Here is a 17,447-nt window from a genome sequence, read left to right as displayed (position 1 = left end):
CAAACATTGTGTAACGGCTCTGGGCTCCACTGATTGGGAATGCCAGTTTGAGTCATGTTGATGGGATTTGTTTAATCTCATTGGGAGTTTTCTTCTCCTGTGAGAGTCTGATGGACCTTCACACCTAATAGACTCTGGTTCACTAAATAATCCGGTTTCCTTTCAGATCATGACCCTAGCTCCCACTTTCATTCTTTTGTAGACATTTCAATATCATTCACAAATGGTGCATTGTTATACAAACCTTGTTATAGAGAAATATTCATTTAGAATCAAGCCATTCCTGTGTAACTAGCCCCTGGCAAAGAGAACTGTTTGGCAAAAAAAGAGGGAAACACCAACGCCCACCTGTGGTGCCTACTTAGTAAAAGAGCAAATATATTTTTCTTCTTAATCTTTCTTTGGCTACCATATAAATAAAGAGGTTACTAAGATTTTACACACTGGCCTGACTCTGCAGTGAGCAGAGAAACAAACACATTTTCTATGGGTATAACTGAGTTGTCCTTTTTCCATCATTGTTGATGAAACACTTGATGGCTTTTGGTTTCTATTTAGCCTTTTTCCCCCTTCTACCAATCTCCTAAACTTTCTGGTACCCTGTTTGAAAATTCAAAGGCCAGTATAATTCTGTCTTAGGATCTAGATCCAAAGTAAAGTTTATTTGTTTGGTATCGCCACTGTTCCCTCAGATCTGGGCTTGGCCTCGGCACCAAGCTGACATTTGACACACGTGCATATAAATGACAAAGAGGCACTGTGACCTAACACCACAATTCCCAGAGGCCAGCCCATTCAGGGCATGGTAAGCTGGGTCAGTCATCCTCTGTAAGGAGCTTTGGGGAAATCTCAGACCTTTGGGTGCCCTGACAGATGAGGAAAATGGCTCAGGCAGGGGAAGAAAAGAGGAGGATGCTCTGCCTGTCAGTGTGGATAAAGGGCGTCTACATCCCAAACACCTTAGTGGGACTGCTGGCAGATACCATCTTCTGCTCCCTCCTTGACTTTCTCTGGCCATCCCACTGCTTACCACATTCTTTTGAATGAGGTTTACCTGCACATACTGTTAAGAAAGGCATGCATGGTGATTGACTCAGGCTTCCTAGGGGTAGCCCTGTCCTGTCAGGGGCCCCTGTTGTTGGATTTCCTTTATTAAGGATATTTGGGAGTCCTCTCTGGAGCTCTAACAACACTCCCCCGGTCTACATTCTTACGTACAAAGGGACAGGAAGTCTCTATACTCCGTCTGTGTTCTCTTTTCTCCAGGGAATGCACATGCTGATAACTCACTTGGGACGGGTTCTGTCCGCCTATTTTTAACTCGGTGCAGTAACATCTGCGAACATAACAGTAGCTACTGTACTGCTGCCGACAGCAGATTCACAGAAGCAACATGAGGTCCTTCCGGAGAAGCACTTCTAAGACTTTTTTGTTTTGTTTGTTTAATGCTCAAAGGAAAAAAGATGCTAGGAAAATATTAAAAGCAGTTTGAAACCTTCCATCAAACACACTTGAGAACAACTGGTCTCATGCACTGACTCTGACTTTGGTGTGAATCAGATTCATCAGGAGGGCTTGTTCAGACACAGGTTGCTGGGCCTTGCCCCCAGAATTTCTGATTCAGTAGGTGTGGGGTGGGGCCCCTGAGTTAATTTCCTGTTGAAGCTGATGCTGCTGGTCCTAGGACCACATGGTGAGAGTCACCGGCCTGGGGCTTTGTTTCCACCCTGGGCTACACAGTGGGCTTGGGAACCAGAGGGGTGTGAGTTCTGAGCTTGTTCCTCACTTTATAATCTGCAGAACGTTGAGTAAGTTACTTCCTGTTAAAAATACTAACCCGTAAGCTAATTAATACAAAGCTGAGATAAGGCACAGTGCCTGGCAAATGGTCGGTGTCTAAAAAAATATTGATTGCTGTCACCAATCTCCCCTTTCCACTCACCATTAGACTGATGCTTCTCAAACCTGACTATACAGTTGTACGTTTTAAAATTGTACATGCTTCTATCTCATGATGTGCTCACTGAATCAGAATCTGTGGGGAGGAGGTCCATGCAGCTAGAGATTCTCAGAGCATGGTGGGGGATTCCGAGGTGCAGCCCTACCAACTTCTCCAGTATTTTCTGACAGCAGGATCTTTACCCCATGCACCAATGTGGTAGCTTCTCTTTCGGCACCTCAAGGGTTTCCCTGGCTCTTCTGATAGGAGCCTTTGCCCAAATCATTCCCTTTGCCCATTAGGCTCTTTCCGCACTGTCTGATAAATTTCTCTTACTCTTTCTTCAGATCTCAGCTCAATTATTGCTTCCTTAGGGAATCTTGGGCCATCTGCTAGGCCTGAATATTATAATCTCTCATAGTACTGTGTGCACCTCCTCATACTTTTATATTTGATTAATTTTGACTTGAGTATCAGTATCCTCACTGAACTCTAAGCTCTAGGAGGGCAAAGCCCTTGTCTACCTTTCCCTTTATACCTGTATAGTAGACATTAACCCTGCATTGGGATCAACTAGTATCTTTGAACAGTTTTACTAAGTTTGGCCAGTTTTCTTCTTTATGGGTCCTGCATCTTCAAGAAAGAATTCAGAATTCACTTACCTATATCCCCTTGCAACTATAATTCAGGCAAATTGCTCAGGCTCTAGTGGTCAGAATAAGTAGTGTGAGACTCTGATTTAGAAGCAACTGCCTGAAGAAGTGGGTGCTGTGTGGAATCCATGTCTTGGAAAGGGTGGAAGGAGAGACATGTGTCTTTTAGCGGGCAATAGTTATGAAGGTTCTGGTATCTGGTGTTCAGCACGGTTGGGGAAATCTGTGATGTCAATGTCCTGTGTGTGTGGGGGACATGGGGCTCTGCTCTGAAATAGGTCTACAGTTTGAATGGGAATTGTTGATGGATATGTAGGGTCCAAATCGGGTTGTCTGGCCCTCCTGCAGATCCTGGGAGTTGCCTAATATCCATTAATTGTTTAATTTTCTGATGAATTTAGCTGGAGTGGGTTTGGAACTAAGAATCCTGGCAATAAAATATATTATATCCTCTAGTACCTAGTAGGGTGCATAGCATAGCAGTTGTTACATTATGTTTGCTGAATTTAATGAAATAATTTATTAAGCCTTCTCTATGGTGAAGCACTGTGCACAGTAGGTTAAGGGGATTCTCACTGATCCTTACAACCTGATTAATATCATCCCACTCTGGTAGACTATATAATTCTCAAGATATCTGCTGTTCCTCCTGGAGGAGGATTGATTTTATCTACCTGATTGAGGTAGGCTTGGTCACATGGCTTGTGTTGACCAGTGAGATCTGAACAGAACTGATGGATATCACTTCTGAGCAGAAGCTTTAAAAGCCAGCATGTTATTTTCCCTGTCTCCATACTCTACCCAGCTAAGAGTCAGATATTCCAGATAGAGGCTACTTTGCCAGCCGGGGTCCTAGAGAGAAGACAACATGGAGCAGAGATGTAGTCAACCTGCAGTTAACACAAGAGATGGCAAGGCAAGTCATTGAGACTTTGATGTTGTTTGTTTGCATAACATAATCGAATCTGTCCTGATAGGTATACCCATTTACAGATGAAGAGGACAAAGGGTAGTGGAGAATGCATTGAATCCAGGCGTTTTTACTTCAGAACTCATTACATTTCAACTACATGCTAAACTCTACCTTGCTTAATCAAGAAACCAAAAAGAAAAATCACCACCAATTATGTATTTATAATAAAGGAGAAATTAGACATAACCACAGATTCTGAGGGTATCTAAAATATTATTAAACAGCCCTTTGTAGAATTATATGCAGATGAACATGTGAACTTGGATGAGAGGATAATTTTCTAAGAAGTTGAACATTAACAAAAGTAACCTCAAAAGATATAAAAATGCTGAACAAACTAACAACTACAGAAGAACTGGAAAAGATTATTAGAGATATCCACCCACCTCTCTAACTCCTATGCCTCTGGGCCACTGCTGAAAATATCCAGCCTAGATTGTTTCATGGGTGAATTATTTCAAACCTCTAAGTAGCAGTTTGTCAAAAGAAATTAAATGAAGCTCAATAATGGCTTTCACCACCCGTCTCTTCCTCCCACTTCCTACCCCCAGCAACCACCATGGCCACTTTCTCCACACCAATGCCACATTTTCTTCGATTACTAATCCCAATAGTTCATGAATAGAATATCAATAAGTCCACTCTAATCCATACTCTATTCCTCCATCCTGTGGACCGTAGAATGTTTATGTCCACTCCACATCTATATCAAGAGGGGGCTTAGATTCCACATGGATGCTGGATGCAATTCTCCTGCTTTCAGTTGTAGGCACTCTTGGTTCCCTGGTGTGGTGGTTGACCTTCTTCACCTCCATGTTAGCTGAGTGGGGTGAGTCCAATAAACCAGAGCGTAGGAGTTGCAAGTCTGTTGAGGCTCAGGGCCTGGCTATCACATGGTCAGTCCAGAGATTCAGGTCCCCTGGGTATACATTAAACCCCAGCACCAACTACAGTTCCAGTAAAAGTAGCAGGAGAGACTTGTGGACAAAGATCACATCTGAGTCCAGCTCCATCACACAGAAACACAAACTCCAAAGTAGGGCCAACTGACATGGCACTGAACTCCATCTGCCATGACCATAGAACCTGTGGGTCTCTGTAGCCGCAGGGACAGTTACCGGACATTCTATGTCCTCCCATGGCCCAATGGGTGGGCTGTGGGAGAGTGTGGGCTATGATGTGGACCGTTGATCATGAGGTGCAGCAGTGCTCAGAGATGTATTCACCAAATGCAGTGAATGTCTCATGATGATGGAGGAGGTTGTTGTTATGGGGGGAGGAGTAGGATGGGGGTAATATGGGGACCTCATATTTTTTGAATGTAACATTAAAAAAATAAATAAAGACAAAAAAAGAGAAAAAAAAATAATGACTTTCAAATTAAAAAATAGCAACCCATAAATACATAGTAAAACTAATAGATGGATACATTCTCTACCAAACAAAAATTAAAGACATTTTAAACCACAAGTCAGCATTAAGCTTAAGGATTAAAACACGAGAAATTTTGAAGGACAAGGTTTTCTCCTCCAGCACTATTTCTAGTCATTGTTTGCTAAGCAGAGTCTTTTAAATTTAGTAAAAAATATGAATAAGAGGTAAATGTGTTATACCCAGAAAATGAAAGAAAAGAAATGAAATTATTGAAGCAATAAGATCTCCTAGAAATGTGTCTATTTTTTACAAAAATGTTAGCTATAACTCTATCTTATCTATCTATCTATCTGTCTGTCTGTCTGTCTGTCTGTCTGTCTATCTATCTATGTCTATCTACTACCTGTCAAGAATTTCTGTTTCTTCCTAAGATGGAATAAGAGGCACCAGATTTACCCTCCAAACGGAGATAACAAAAAAACAGATGCAGTATACAAAATCCGTTTTTTGAGTCACTGGACATGAGGCAATGAAGACAGTGTTTTCTGAGAGACAGAAAACAAAGATGTACTGCTTTGAGAGAGTTCTCAGGCTAAGGTACAGGGAGGGGAAACCAGGCAGAGCCAGGTGACTCTCAGTGTTGAGGAGATGGTTTTTGGAAACAGAAAATTGAGGGAGTAGAAGAAAACTTATAAAAGTCTAAAATTAAAATCTTCAAAGAGCAAGAGAAGTTATTGCATTCATAGCATAAGACCTACATCTTAGGGAAAAGAACAGCCAAAGTCAAGGAAGTACTCTTGGAAGTCTAAAATATAAAAGGGAAAAAATCAAGGAAAATTGGAAGACAAAGTTGGAGAAATCTTCTCAGAAAACAAAAGATAAACAAAACATCAAAAAGCCCTGAAAAGTAGAAGAAAAAATAAGAAATTTCAAGGATCAATCTATTAGATAATAACAGTTCTAGAAACAATAAACCAGAAACTGAGGGGAGAAAATTATTAAAATAATACAAGTCAATGTCTTATAATAGAAGAATTTGTTCCCAGAGAGAAAGAACCCACCATGAACACAGTACAATGAAAGAAAGAAAGAAAGAAAGAAAAAGACTCAGACCAGGGGACTTCATTATGAAATTTCTGTAAGATGAGAATAAAAAGAAAAATCCTAAAAGCTTTCAGGGGTTAAAATAGATCATTCCCAGAAGAGCAAAAATAAGAATGGCATTCATCTTCTCAATATTGAAATGGGAAACAAAAAGGACAATGGTGAAATGTATTCACAATTCTAAGGAAATCATTTTGTTTTTTTGACCAATTCTATCTCCAAACTAAAAATAAGGGGTGAGAATAGAATAAGGATATATTTTGACACTGGCAATGTTAAATATAAATATATGTTCCTTGTGAATCATTTCTCGGAAGATTCTGTAGGACCTGAACCTCAAAGACAAGGGACTAAACAAAAAAAGAGGAAAACATGGACCAAGAAGAGCAGAGATGGAAGGGCACACAACTCTACAAATAGTCCAAGTGGAGAAGATGAGTAAGGGCCCAGGTGGGAAAAAATGGAACTGATAAGATTTTCTGAGGGACATGACCACACAGAAATAAAGCTCAGAGAGATTTCACAGTTCTTCTGGCAGGCTTGTTAGGAATTATCATTGGTAAATTTATCTACTTAAACATGCTAAGTAAATCTTACCCTAAATTGTTTTTCATCCTTTTAAGAATTGTTATCAATAATCATTTTACTTTGGTATTGTTAAAGGAAATTTTCAAAAGGGTAAAATTAGACTTTCCTACAAATATAAAATGAATACATGGTAAAGATTTTACCTAAGTCATTGATGAGGCAACCAGTTAGACATTACAACCAGTTCAAAGGCAAATCTGTAGAACCAACACATGTATAGGTAATAAGGAATACTGAAGTGAATTTCTTAATAAATGTAAAACTGTCTTTTCCATAGCAGGAAGCAATCAAATCTCCACTGGACCCAATCCATTTGCATCTTTATTGATCAGATTCATTTGTATTATTAGTATGGCCTGTGCCTAAATTCAAACTTATTCTATGTCCAAGTATGACTCGTTTCCTGGAGCGCCAAGTGAGAGGTAGGCTTTGGATATTCAGGGAGGATGCAAACTAAATGTGTTAATTCAAGCTCACCTGGAGGACAAAACCTATCTGATACTCAGATAACACTTGAAGAAACTAACAAAAAGTCTTTTTGCATATAAGCACTGTTTGACTCCCCACTCCTACATCTTCTGTATAAAAGGGACCCAAAAATCTTATCTGGGGCTCAGTTTTTATTAGGACAAGAATCCACTGAGTCTAACCGGTCGTAATAAATCTTTCTTCTCAAAATTCTCTTGTCCTGGCCTTCAGTACTGTGTACACCTGATTTCTCTCTGCTACATTATCAGTTTTCTACAACTTAGAAAGTTGTAAAATAGCTTGGTCAAAGACAGTGAAAGGCACAGATTTTACAAAATCAGATAACTCTGAACGATTCATTAGACAACATGTAATATTCCACTGAAAGTACCCAATATTTTCTTTTTTGCCCATTTCAAAGGTTTTTACATTTTTCCTGATACACTATTTAAAATTTAAATGCTATTTTAATTAGAGGTACAATGGCGGTAAAAACGTGTGCTATTAACCACATTAAAGCTATTTGGATTATTGACCAGATCTTATAGCAGTTTATTCACACTGCAGGCAGAGTTTTAAGGGGGAACAAATTTTTAAAGATGTATCTTAACATTTCTATGCCTTTAGAATAATAAAAAACCTCATTGTAATTAATCCTTATTGCATATTCTGAATGTGTCTGCCAACACCCTAATGTCAAAGATTTTAGTTCGTTTTGACATCATTATCTTTGGAGCAACTAACTGGAAATGACAAAAAGAAGGAAGACAGGTGCCAAAAAGCTCAGGGATGCAGAAACTAGTTCTTAGTCTATAAATCTTGTGTGTAACCACAAAGCCTAAGTATAATGCTCAGTATATTTATTTTTGGGTACATAGCCAAATAGATGACTTCTATTTGGGCAATTTCCTCTTCCTCCATCACCTTCTGGCCCTTAGTTCCAGGAAGACAAATACAGATTCTAACTGTATTGTTAAATAAAAAGCAAGCCTGGCCTTGGTATGGAGTAACTTTATTTGGAAGGATTATTGCAAAGGAGGAAAGGCGCTATTGCAGCAGAGGGAGGGGACTGCTGGAATAGGGAGAACACTCTGATCAAATAGCCCACCAGCCACTAAAGAGTTTTTCTTTGCATCGAGGAGGACCGAGTGTAGGGAAGTGGGATGAAAGGGTGGTGTGACTGCATAGTCAATCTGAGACTGTTCTAAGGTGAAGTATCCTATTTCCTGGGAGGTATCCTTAAAATTCATGAGTTTAGGGGAAGGAAAGAAACTTAACAAATGTTTGGTTAAGAAGCATTTTGTTCTGACTAACTGATGGACAAGCAGTTCAGCTAATCATTTATGAGGCAAAGAATGGGAATGTGGAGGGGCTGTGCATGGTCTTATAAACAAGGTAAGCAAGGGAGTATCTGGGAGTCTTATTCAAGTCATATGGGGCAGGTGGGTTCTTTGCAGTAAGCCATTTTCTGTAATACAAAGGATCGGGGGATTTCTTAGCCTTTACTCTTTTCCAGGATCACAGGGTTCAGGTAGAAAACATATATATTTTTTATTTTATTTATTTATTTTTAGGACATATTGGCTATTGTACCTGGGACCTCGCATGCAAGAAGCAAGCACTCAACCAACTGAGCCACACCCGCTCCCCTTCAGGTAAAATTTTAATATTGTCAGTACAGAGAAGAATGCTTCTTAAAAGCAGTGCTATTTGTGAGTAATGTTGATCAAGAATGAGGGAAAATTGTTGTAAGACTCAGAGCAGCGGTTATCATAAGCCAGCTTGAAGAAATGATCAAAGCTGATAGCAATTAGACTAAATAGAACACTGGGGGCAAGGAAAGGTGGCTGATCACAGTTTTGCAAAACTCAATTTAGTAAGCAACATTCTATCTGTGAAGTGCTAACTGCAACAAGGAAGAATGTCTTCTATTATTGATACATATAAAATAAGCAACTGTTTCTATATTACTCCCAATGTAGGCTCTTCTTAAAGAAACCCAACATAGTAGATGGCTCTTCCTACCCCTGTACATTCAGAGAGGACTTCTATGTTTCCACTATTCCCCTCTTCTAAAGACAGTTTATAGAACTGATTTATGAATCAAGTTAAGCAAGGACATATAGCAAATACCCTTTCTGTTCCTAGCCTATTGAGGGGTGAAGGGATTTGGAGAGCAGGGGAAGAGACTGAACTTTTCTGATGGTCCCACTATGCATCAGGTTCTTTGCTATGTATCTTGTCCTGTGAAATAGGTTTTTTTTATCCCAATTCTACAAGTGAGGACATAAATGCAATGCATGACATTGAGCCTAACAGAAGACAGCTAGTTATTTGACTCCAAGGTGTTCTGATTGCCAACTGGCTCCCTTTCTCCTATACCAAATTGCCTCTTAGAGGTATGGTGACTGGTCTGGGGCATGTCTAACTCCATCTGTGAATCCCCTTTTGGAGCTCTCCTTCCTGTTGTACATTTTGGTTTCCTGCGTTATGTGTCCTCATCCACCAGCCAGCCACCTTCTATACCCCTTCTGAGCCTCAGCCCCACCTTTCCATTGTCAGTGCTATGTGCAGTATTTTACTTTTGGGTTAGCTCTATGACTCCTCTCATATCTTTTCTCTCCTCCGACTTCTTGTGCCACTTTTAGAATAGACTCACTCTTCCTTTGGCATTTATATCCTGCCTTCTATTCTACATTACCTTTCATACAGTTCACATCTTACTGAGCTCCCTAACTAGACTGTGAGACTCTTGAGGGTAGGGAAGTTAATTTTTTATTTTGTTTAGAAATAGGTATTTATTATATGAGAAAACAGACATCGACAAACAGCAGAAAAGGGAGGCATTCTGTAGTATGTGCCCTGGAAGCAAGTGAAAAGTAATCTGGGAAATCAATACAGCAATCTGTATGGATTACGAAGTCATTAAAAATCACATGGAAACCACAGAAAAAACACACACACACACAGAAAAACTAGTTGAAAACAATATAATTTATCCCAAATGTAGAGGATACTTTCTGAGGACCAAAGGAAGTAAAGATATAAAGTGAAAGCTCACAAATTTGACTAGGTGGAAAATTAAATTTCTGAGCAAGTCCAGGCCTGCACAATGTCCTGCGGGGACACTGCCTCCTGGAACGGCTTCTGACCCGGGCTCCACAGTCTTCTCCTCCGAAGCTCCTGCCTGGGTTCTAGGGGTAGGTGGATCCAGGTGATCATACGCCATTCCCTAGACAGGGAGTTTCTGAGCAACAAACCAGGAGAGTGGACAGCACACCCCTGCAGCGAAGGTGCTCTGGGAGGCATAAATAATGGCTTCCAGGTCATGCTTCCCCCTCAGACAGTGTGCCCCATGCGCATGGCCCAGGTCTCCCAGGAAAGGTATCTTAAAAGGCTGACGGGATGGTGGGAAGATGGCCACAGACTGACAGGCTGAGCTGAATCCTCTCACAAAAACAATGGAGAAATAGCCAAAAGCTGTCAGGGATCTGCTTTGGGGGTCAGCAGATCAGAACAGTGCTACACAACTCCCAGGAGTATGAGGGACAGAGAGATAAAGAAACAGAAACAACAAGTTAGGGGGAAGTGGACTTGGCCCAGTGGTTAGGGTGTCTGTCTACCACATGGGAGGTCCAAGGTTCAAACCCTGGGCCTCCTTGACCCGTGTGGAGCTGGCCCATGTGCAGTGCTGATGCACGCAACAAGTGCTGTGCCATGCAGGGATGTCCCCACGTAGGGGAGCCCCACGTGCAAGGAGTGTGCCCCATAAGGAGAGCCACACAGCGTGAAAGAAAGTGCAGCCTGCCCAGGAATGGTGCCGTACACATGGAGAGCTGACACAACAAGATGATGCAACAAAAAGAAACACAGATTCCCATGCCACTGACATTAACAGAAGTGGACAAAGAAGAAGACGCAGCAAATAGACGCAGAGAACAGACCACTTGGTGGGGGGGGGGGGGGGAGGAGGGAAAGGGGAGAGAAATAAATTAAAAAAAAAAAACAAGTTAGGAAGCCCCTGTGATCACTGGGAAGGACTCCCCATCCCTACCCCAAGAGAGTAAGCTGGGGTAACACCCCTGGCTCACTGCAGCTGACTGAGAGTGGAACAGACTTCTTCCTACCAGTCAGCTGTTTCAAGGGAAAAGGAAGGGGAGGTTGCAGTGCTTTTCTTCAGTGAATTCAGCCAGCAGAGCCCTCTTTGAATCTCAGATCTGGAGATTCAACACAGGAATACAGGCAAGCTGAGACTGAAACACAGCCATTGAAAGGTGTGCTGACTAGCACCATCTTCTGTCGGGTCTGGAAATTGCATGGACAAAAATTGTTCTCCTTGTACTCTGTATCCATCTCCTGGGAGAAAACTTGCGTCCCACTATTAAGTCCCTTGTGTGATTTTGGAAAGTTAAGCTGAGGAATTTTAAAGACTTAGCATAAGTTGAACCAAATATCAAAAGAGAGCTGTGAAGAAAAAAAAATATGCAAGAGAGAGAAATTAGCCATCAGAGTAAATTCACCAACATATTCAGATGCCTAGACATTGGTGAATAATTATAAGCCATACCAGGAAATAGGAAGAGATGGCCCAGCCCAAAGAACAAACCAAATATCCTGAAGAGATACAGGATTCAATATAATTAATCAGTGATAATCACACAACTCTCCTAAATCATTTCAAAGAGTTTAAAGAAAACATGACTAAAGAAATAAGGGATATTAAGAAAACACTGGGAGAGTATAAAGAACAATTTGAAAGACTGCAAAGAAAAGTAACAGACCTTATGGGAATGAAAGAAATGATGGATGAGATTTTAAAAACATTAAAGGCACATACGAGCAGATTTGAATTGCAGACTTAGTGATTTTGAAGACAGAACATTTGAACTGGAAGACTGGAGAACAGAAGGAGAAGAGAGCATGAAAAATAGAATGGAGTCTCAAGGAATTGAATAACAACACAAAACTCACAAAACATTCCACCATTAAAACAGAAACAGGGAAGCAGAGGTGGCTCAAGTGATTGGGCTTTTGCCTACCATATGAGAGAACCCCGGTTCGATCCCTGGGGTCTCCCGGTGGGGAAAAAAAAAAGGCATGCCCATGCGGCAAGTCAGTACGTGTGCAATGACCCACATAGCCAGCCAGCGCCCATGTGGGGAGCCAGCACCCACGTGGTTAGCCAGTGTCCATGTGGTAAGCTGAGTGCCCATGTGGAAGCCGAGTGCCTATGCAGTGAACAAATGACTGTGTAGTGACTGGTTTGGCAACCCATGTGGTGAGCCAAGTGCTCATGCAGCAAGCCAGTGCCCATGTGGTGACCTGTGTGGCGAGCCAGTGCCTGCACCGTGAGCCAGTAACTGCATGGCAAGCCAATGGCTGGGCAGCAAGCCAAGTGCCCCCACAGCGAACCATGCAGCAAGATGATGACACAACAGAAAGAGAGACGAAGGGGAGGGTCAAGGCAAGATGCAACAGAAACCAGGAAATGAGGTGGCACTAGTGACAGAAAACCTCTCTCCATGTCAGAGGTCCCCAGGATTGAATCCCAGTGAATCCTAGAGGAGAAAATGAAGAGAAGACAAAAAGAGAAACAGACACAGATGCTCACACAGTGAAAGGACACAGCCAACAAAGACAGCAGGGGGAGAGGGGAGAGTGAAAAAAAAACAGCAGAAATAACTGTGTCTCATTCCTGCAAGGAGGGTAGTTTCTGGTAAACCCCAAATTTCCAAGACACAAATGAAACATCAAGGTTTGATTTATTTCAAATCCCAATAATAGCTTATTTGCTCCATATATGGAGCATTCACGGCAGGATGAAGGGGAAACTGTTTTACTCAGATGCAGGACATTCTTCGTGGTGGATGGGGAGGAGAGGAGGGCGAGAGGCAGACAAGTGCCACAATGCTTGCTCCAGGACACAGCAGGGCTGTCACCACTGATGCCACCAGTCTCTGGAGGCTTCTCTCCCCCTCGTCACCTCCAGTTTGTTTCTCCAATACCATCCTCCTCTTCCTACCTGCACCCTTTGCTTCTCCTTATCCTTTCCCTGCGCTGGCCTCATCTCAGACCCTCCACCACAGCTTCCACAGTGTTTTCTAAAGAAGATCCACCTCCGATCTTGCCTTTTCTTCTACATACCTCTGACAATAACTGGCTGGGCTGGGTGCCTTCCTGGGTATTTTCCCAAAACAGAGTAACTATGTAAAACCCAGGTCAACCTCTGTGACAGAGACCATCCACTTCATTAACTTTAATTACATTCCCATCATTTCCAATAAACTTTTCCCCCAAATACCATTTCGAAGACACCCTGCTGTCTATCGGTTTTAAAATTTTGCTTTCATCTCTTTGGTTCCAGGAATTGGATTTCCTCACAGGAGTCATTTCCCAACTTCATGTCTAAATGATTTAAGACAAAGCTTTTCAATCTGCCCTGATGGCTTTCAGAGGAGCCAGGTTCCAGTCTCCAGTACATATTGTCTGAGACACCTCTGCTAAACAGATTTTCTGGCTCCTGTAGAGTGGAAAAATTAGCGAATGAACCTCCTGGCTCTCTCCTCTGGGCAAACCTTCCTACCCCCACCAACGGCTTTGTAAATTAGGCAGAGTCATTTGCATTTTTACAGTCTCAAACCATTCATAGAAACAGCCCATTTTGCCTTCTAAAAGCCAAGTAATAATGTTAGAATAATTTGGCAGTGAAATGACATCCAGCTTTCTGATTTACATAAGAGGGGGGAAAGCCATTAGTCTCATCCCTATCCTTAGGGGAGGTGAAGCACATCTTAGATCCTGGGAGAGAATAGTCCCATTTAGAAATCATTCAAGTTTCTTTCTGACATGTCGTGCTTAACATCAATTATCCATTTTCTTTTCTCTTTGTACTAGTCTCAGAATTCTTCCTGACTGACAAGCTAACTTTAATCTGCTTTGTTTCAAAGCCTGTATTAGATTAACCTCTTTTCTTTCATTTGGGAATGACTAATTAACAAGCAGGAATTAAATTTAAAAATGAAACTTCTCTGCACAGTGTCTTTTCTCAAGACCCCCAGATCATGTGGGCAGTATTAATGGGATCTTCTGTGTAACCTTAATTTCATGCTGTTTTATGGTTGCCAGAAAGACAAAACGAATTGTAGACCACAGCAACTTAAATCACATATATTGTTTTGCTATAAATTCACGTTTTTGTTCACTTAAGGTGAGATTTCAGCAATTTTGGAAAGAAGGACAAGAAACTTTCATAGCCCTGTACAAAGGAATTTGATAGGAAATACCTCTGATAATTGTAGAATTCAGGACTAGAAGGGTCCAAGTGTATTATTTAACTCCTTCATTTTAAAGATTAGGAAAATGAGATGCAAAGCTAATTATTGCTGAAGGGTGGCGGTTTATACAGGACACACACAAACACACACACTGGTCTTTCCTACTTCTTCTCTGGATCCAACCACATCTCCCAGTCTCAACCACTTATCTCTCTCAGTTCCTAAATTAAGAGAACAAGGCTCACAACTCTTGTTCCTAATAGACACAGGTAAGAGATGGTTCCATTTGTTCTATATGGATTTAGATAAAAATATCTGTTTCACATTGAAGTAGTAGCAATAATCAGGTTGGTTCTGTCTGTGTAAGCAAAAGCCTGAATGAGGACAATAATAGATTTAAGGATGATGATGATGATGATGATCTTCGTAGTAATAATAATAATACTTTGCTTTCCTATTGTTCTTGCTAGCATGTAAAGCTCTTTTAGTTTCATCCCATCATCACAACCTTGGAAGATGAGTTGGATTGGTATTATTTTTGCCATTTCATGTGGGAACCAAGGCTTGGATCAGTTAACTGATGTGATCAGGGGCCCCACTGCAGGAAAAGAGATAGAATCGGGGTTCAAACCTAGGTTTTTGGACTCTGAGCCCCAAACCATAGTCAGATTAGGTGGTGAGTCACAATACCTCACTGCCAGGTAGTACCAGGTGATTAACTTGTCACAAAGGTTTTGTATAAACACAAGGAGAAATCAAATGCTGATAGGTCAATAAAACATGGGAACTGAGTTCTCTAAAGCTTGTGTGATCTTACCCTTAATGGACAAGTTACCTGAAATGATCTGTTTGTAGTTATTTCCTTAAGCACTCCACATTGTGTATCCATATTGAGAAGACAATTTGGCAATGTGTTGCAAAAACATTAAAGATATGACTAATGGTAATCCCAGGCAAATTATTCGTATCTTCAAAATAAATTTTTTTCATCTGTGAATAATAGTGTTTTGGGAAGGATTAAATACAGTAATGTTTTGTAAATTGCCTGGTACAGAAAATGCGGCCAATAAATATTGACAAGGTTTTAAGAGTAATGATGATAATATTTTCACTTACAAGAGGAAATAAATTGCACAAAGATTTAGCTACAGAGACATTCTTCACAGTGTTTTTATAAGTAATAGTGAAAGGTAAAAGCAATAGGGATTGGTAGAATAAGACCTGTTGGGGGGCAGCGGAGTTGGCCCAGTGGTTAGGGCATCTGTCTACTACATGGGAGGTCTGCGGTTCAAACCCCGGGCCTCCTTGACCTGTGTGGAGCTGGCCCATGCGCGGTGCTGATGTGCACAAGGAGTGCTGTGTCACGCAGGGGTATCCCCCGCGTAGGGGAGCCCCAAGGTCAAGGAGTGCGCCCTGTAAGGAGAGCCGCCCCACATGAAAGAAAGTGCAGCCTGCCCAGCAATGGTGCCACACACATGGAGAGCTGACACAACAAGATGACACAACAAAAAGAAACACATTCCTGTGCCGCTGACAACAACAGAAGCGGACAAAGAAGACGACACAGCAAATAGACACAGAGAACAGACAACGGGGCGCGGGGCGGGGGGGAATAATAAAGAAAAAAAGTCCTGTTGGTACATCTTGGTGCTAGACTATTAAACAGCCATTTAAAAAGACATAAGATATTATTGATGTGACAAGATGTTCATAATTTATTGAATTTTAAGAAGCAAGCAATAAAATAGTAATTTTGGATTTTTTGTTAAAATAGATATAGGTATAGATACAGATATGGATAAATGTCTGGTACATCACTGTGTTAACAATTGATTCTTGGGAAAGAATTGCAAGTACTTTTTATTCTCTTATTTTTATTTAATTTTTTCAAGAATAAATGTGCACTTCGTATAAAATAAAAATTGTAATTTTTAAAAAAAATTTTGGACCTTTTTTTTCTCTCATTTTCTTCCTCAGCTTATCGGGTCTGTGCTGCTAGGCACAGAAACCAGCAACATTCGTTTATCTGTCAGTTAACTATTTTCTGAATACTTACTATAGGCCAGGAGCTGGTCTAGGTATTGAATGTATAGGTAAATGAGATGGTCTAAAGCTGCCCTCAAGGAGATTACATTTTAGCTGAGGAAAGACCCAAAATAAATACATAGAGAAGGGGAGTAGACTCCCACATCCAAATGTGGCTATTTCTGGGGGAGCTACCTCTAATAGCACTTGCTATTCCCCCAAGCACCTGCAGTCTGAGGTTCAATGTCATTTATTTGTATAAAGGCTGCTTATCTCTTGTTAAACTGAACAGTCTCCTTAGAGGTAACTTGCTGTGTCAATATTGATAATTTATACCTTAGTATGAGTCATTTCCTGAGAGTTGATTATCTGACCATGAAGGGGAAAAAGGGTAGAAATGAAAGAAATTACACTGAAGCAGAGCAGGGACATAAAGGAATCTGATTTCACAGTCTTTCCACCTTCAGAAAAGTACAGGACACTGCTGGGGTGTGTTTTAGTTTCCTAACTGCTAAAACAAATACCATGCATGGGTTGACTTAACAGCAGGAATGTCTTAGCTCACAGTTGCTGAGGCTAGAAGGCTTGCATCTTCCCAGGGTTGGTATCTTCTGGCTGGCCAACCATCTGGGGATTACTTGAATTTCCGTCACCTGGCAATGCATGTGGTGGCATCTTCTTTCACTTTTGAGTTCCGTTGGCTTCCAGCTCCTGGCTGCTCCCGTAGTTTCTCTTCTGTGTGTGTTTCCTTTTCTTATAAGGACTTCAGCCATGTTGGGTTAAGGCCTGCCCTCATACAATTTGGGCACACTTTAACTAATAACACCTTCGAAGTCTTACTTGCAAATTCACACCCACAGGCTGGGGGTTGGGATCTGAACATGCCTTTTGTGGGGGACATGATTTAAATCCATTACGGTGGATTGGGGGAGGTAGGGTGGGACCTGGGTGAGTAGTTGACGCTAAAGCAGAGAATGGGCATGGAAGAAAAGTCAAATTGCATGTACTTTTCTCAGTTTCCATGTACTGATTCTGGTTCTAGGAGCTTT

The 17,447-nt window shown here is 41.3% G+C and overlaps 1 long non-coding RNA gene across 1 annotated transcript in view; it reads left to right on the top strand.

Moving 5' to 3' along the window:
- Nucleotides 1-17,447, top strand: part of LOC139439953 (uncharacterized) — a 74,042-nt gene that overhangs the window by 31,872 nt on the left and 24,723 nt on the right. The window contains exon 2 of the long non-coding RNA XR_011650017.1: nucleotides 8,674-8,754. This is a non-coding gene — a long non-coding RNA (uncharacterized lncRNA). The remainder of the gene's footprint in view (nucleotides 1-8,673; nucleotides 8,755-17,447) is intronic.

The sequence above is a fragment of the Dasypus novemcinctus genome, chromosome 11 (assembly GCF_030445035.2).
Source record: "Dasypus novemcinctus isolate mDasNov1 chromosome 11, mDasNov1.1.hap2, whole genome shotgun sequence".
Lineage (NCBI taxonomy): Eukaryota > Metazoa > Chordata > Mammalia > Cingulata > Dasypodidae > Dasypus > Dasypus novemcinctus.
Note: the sequence above shows the minus strand (reverse complement) of the source record. Positions and strands in the feature narration are given on the sequence as shown.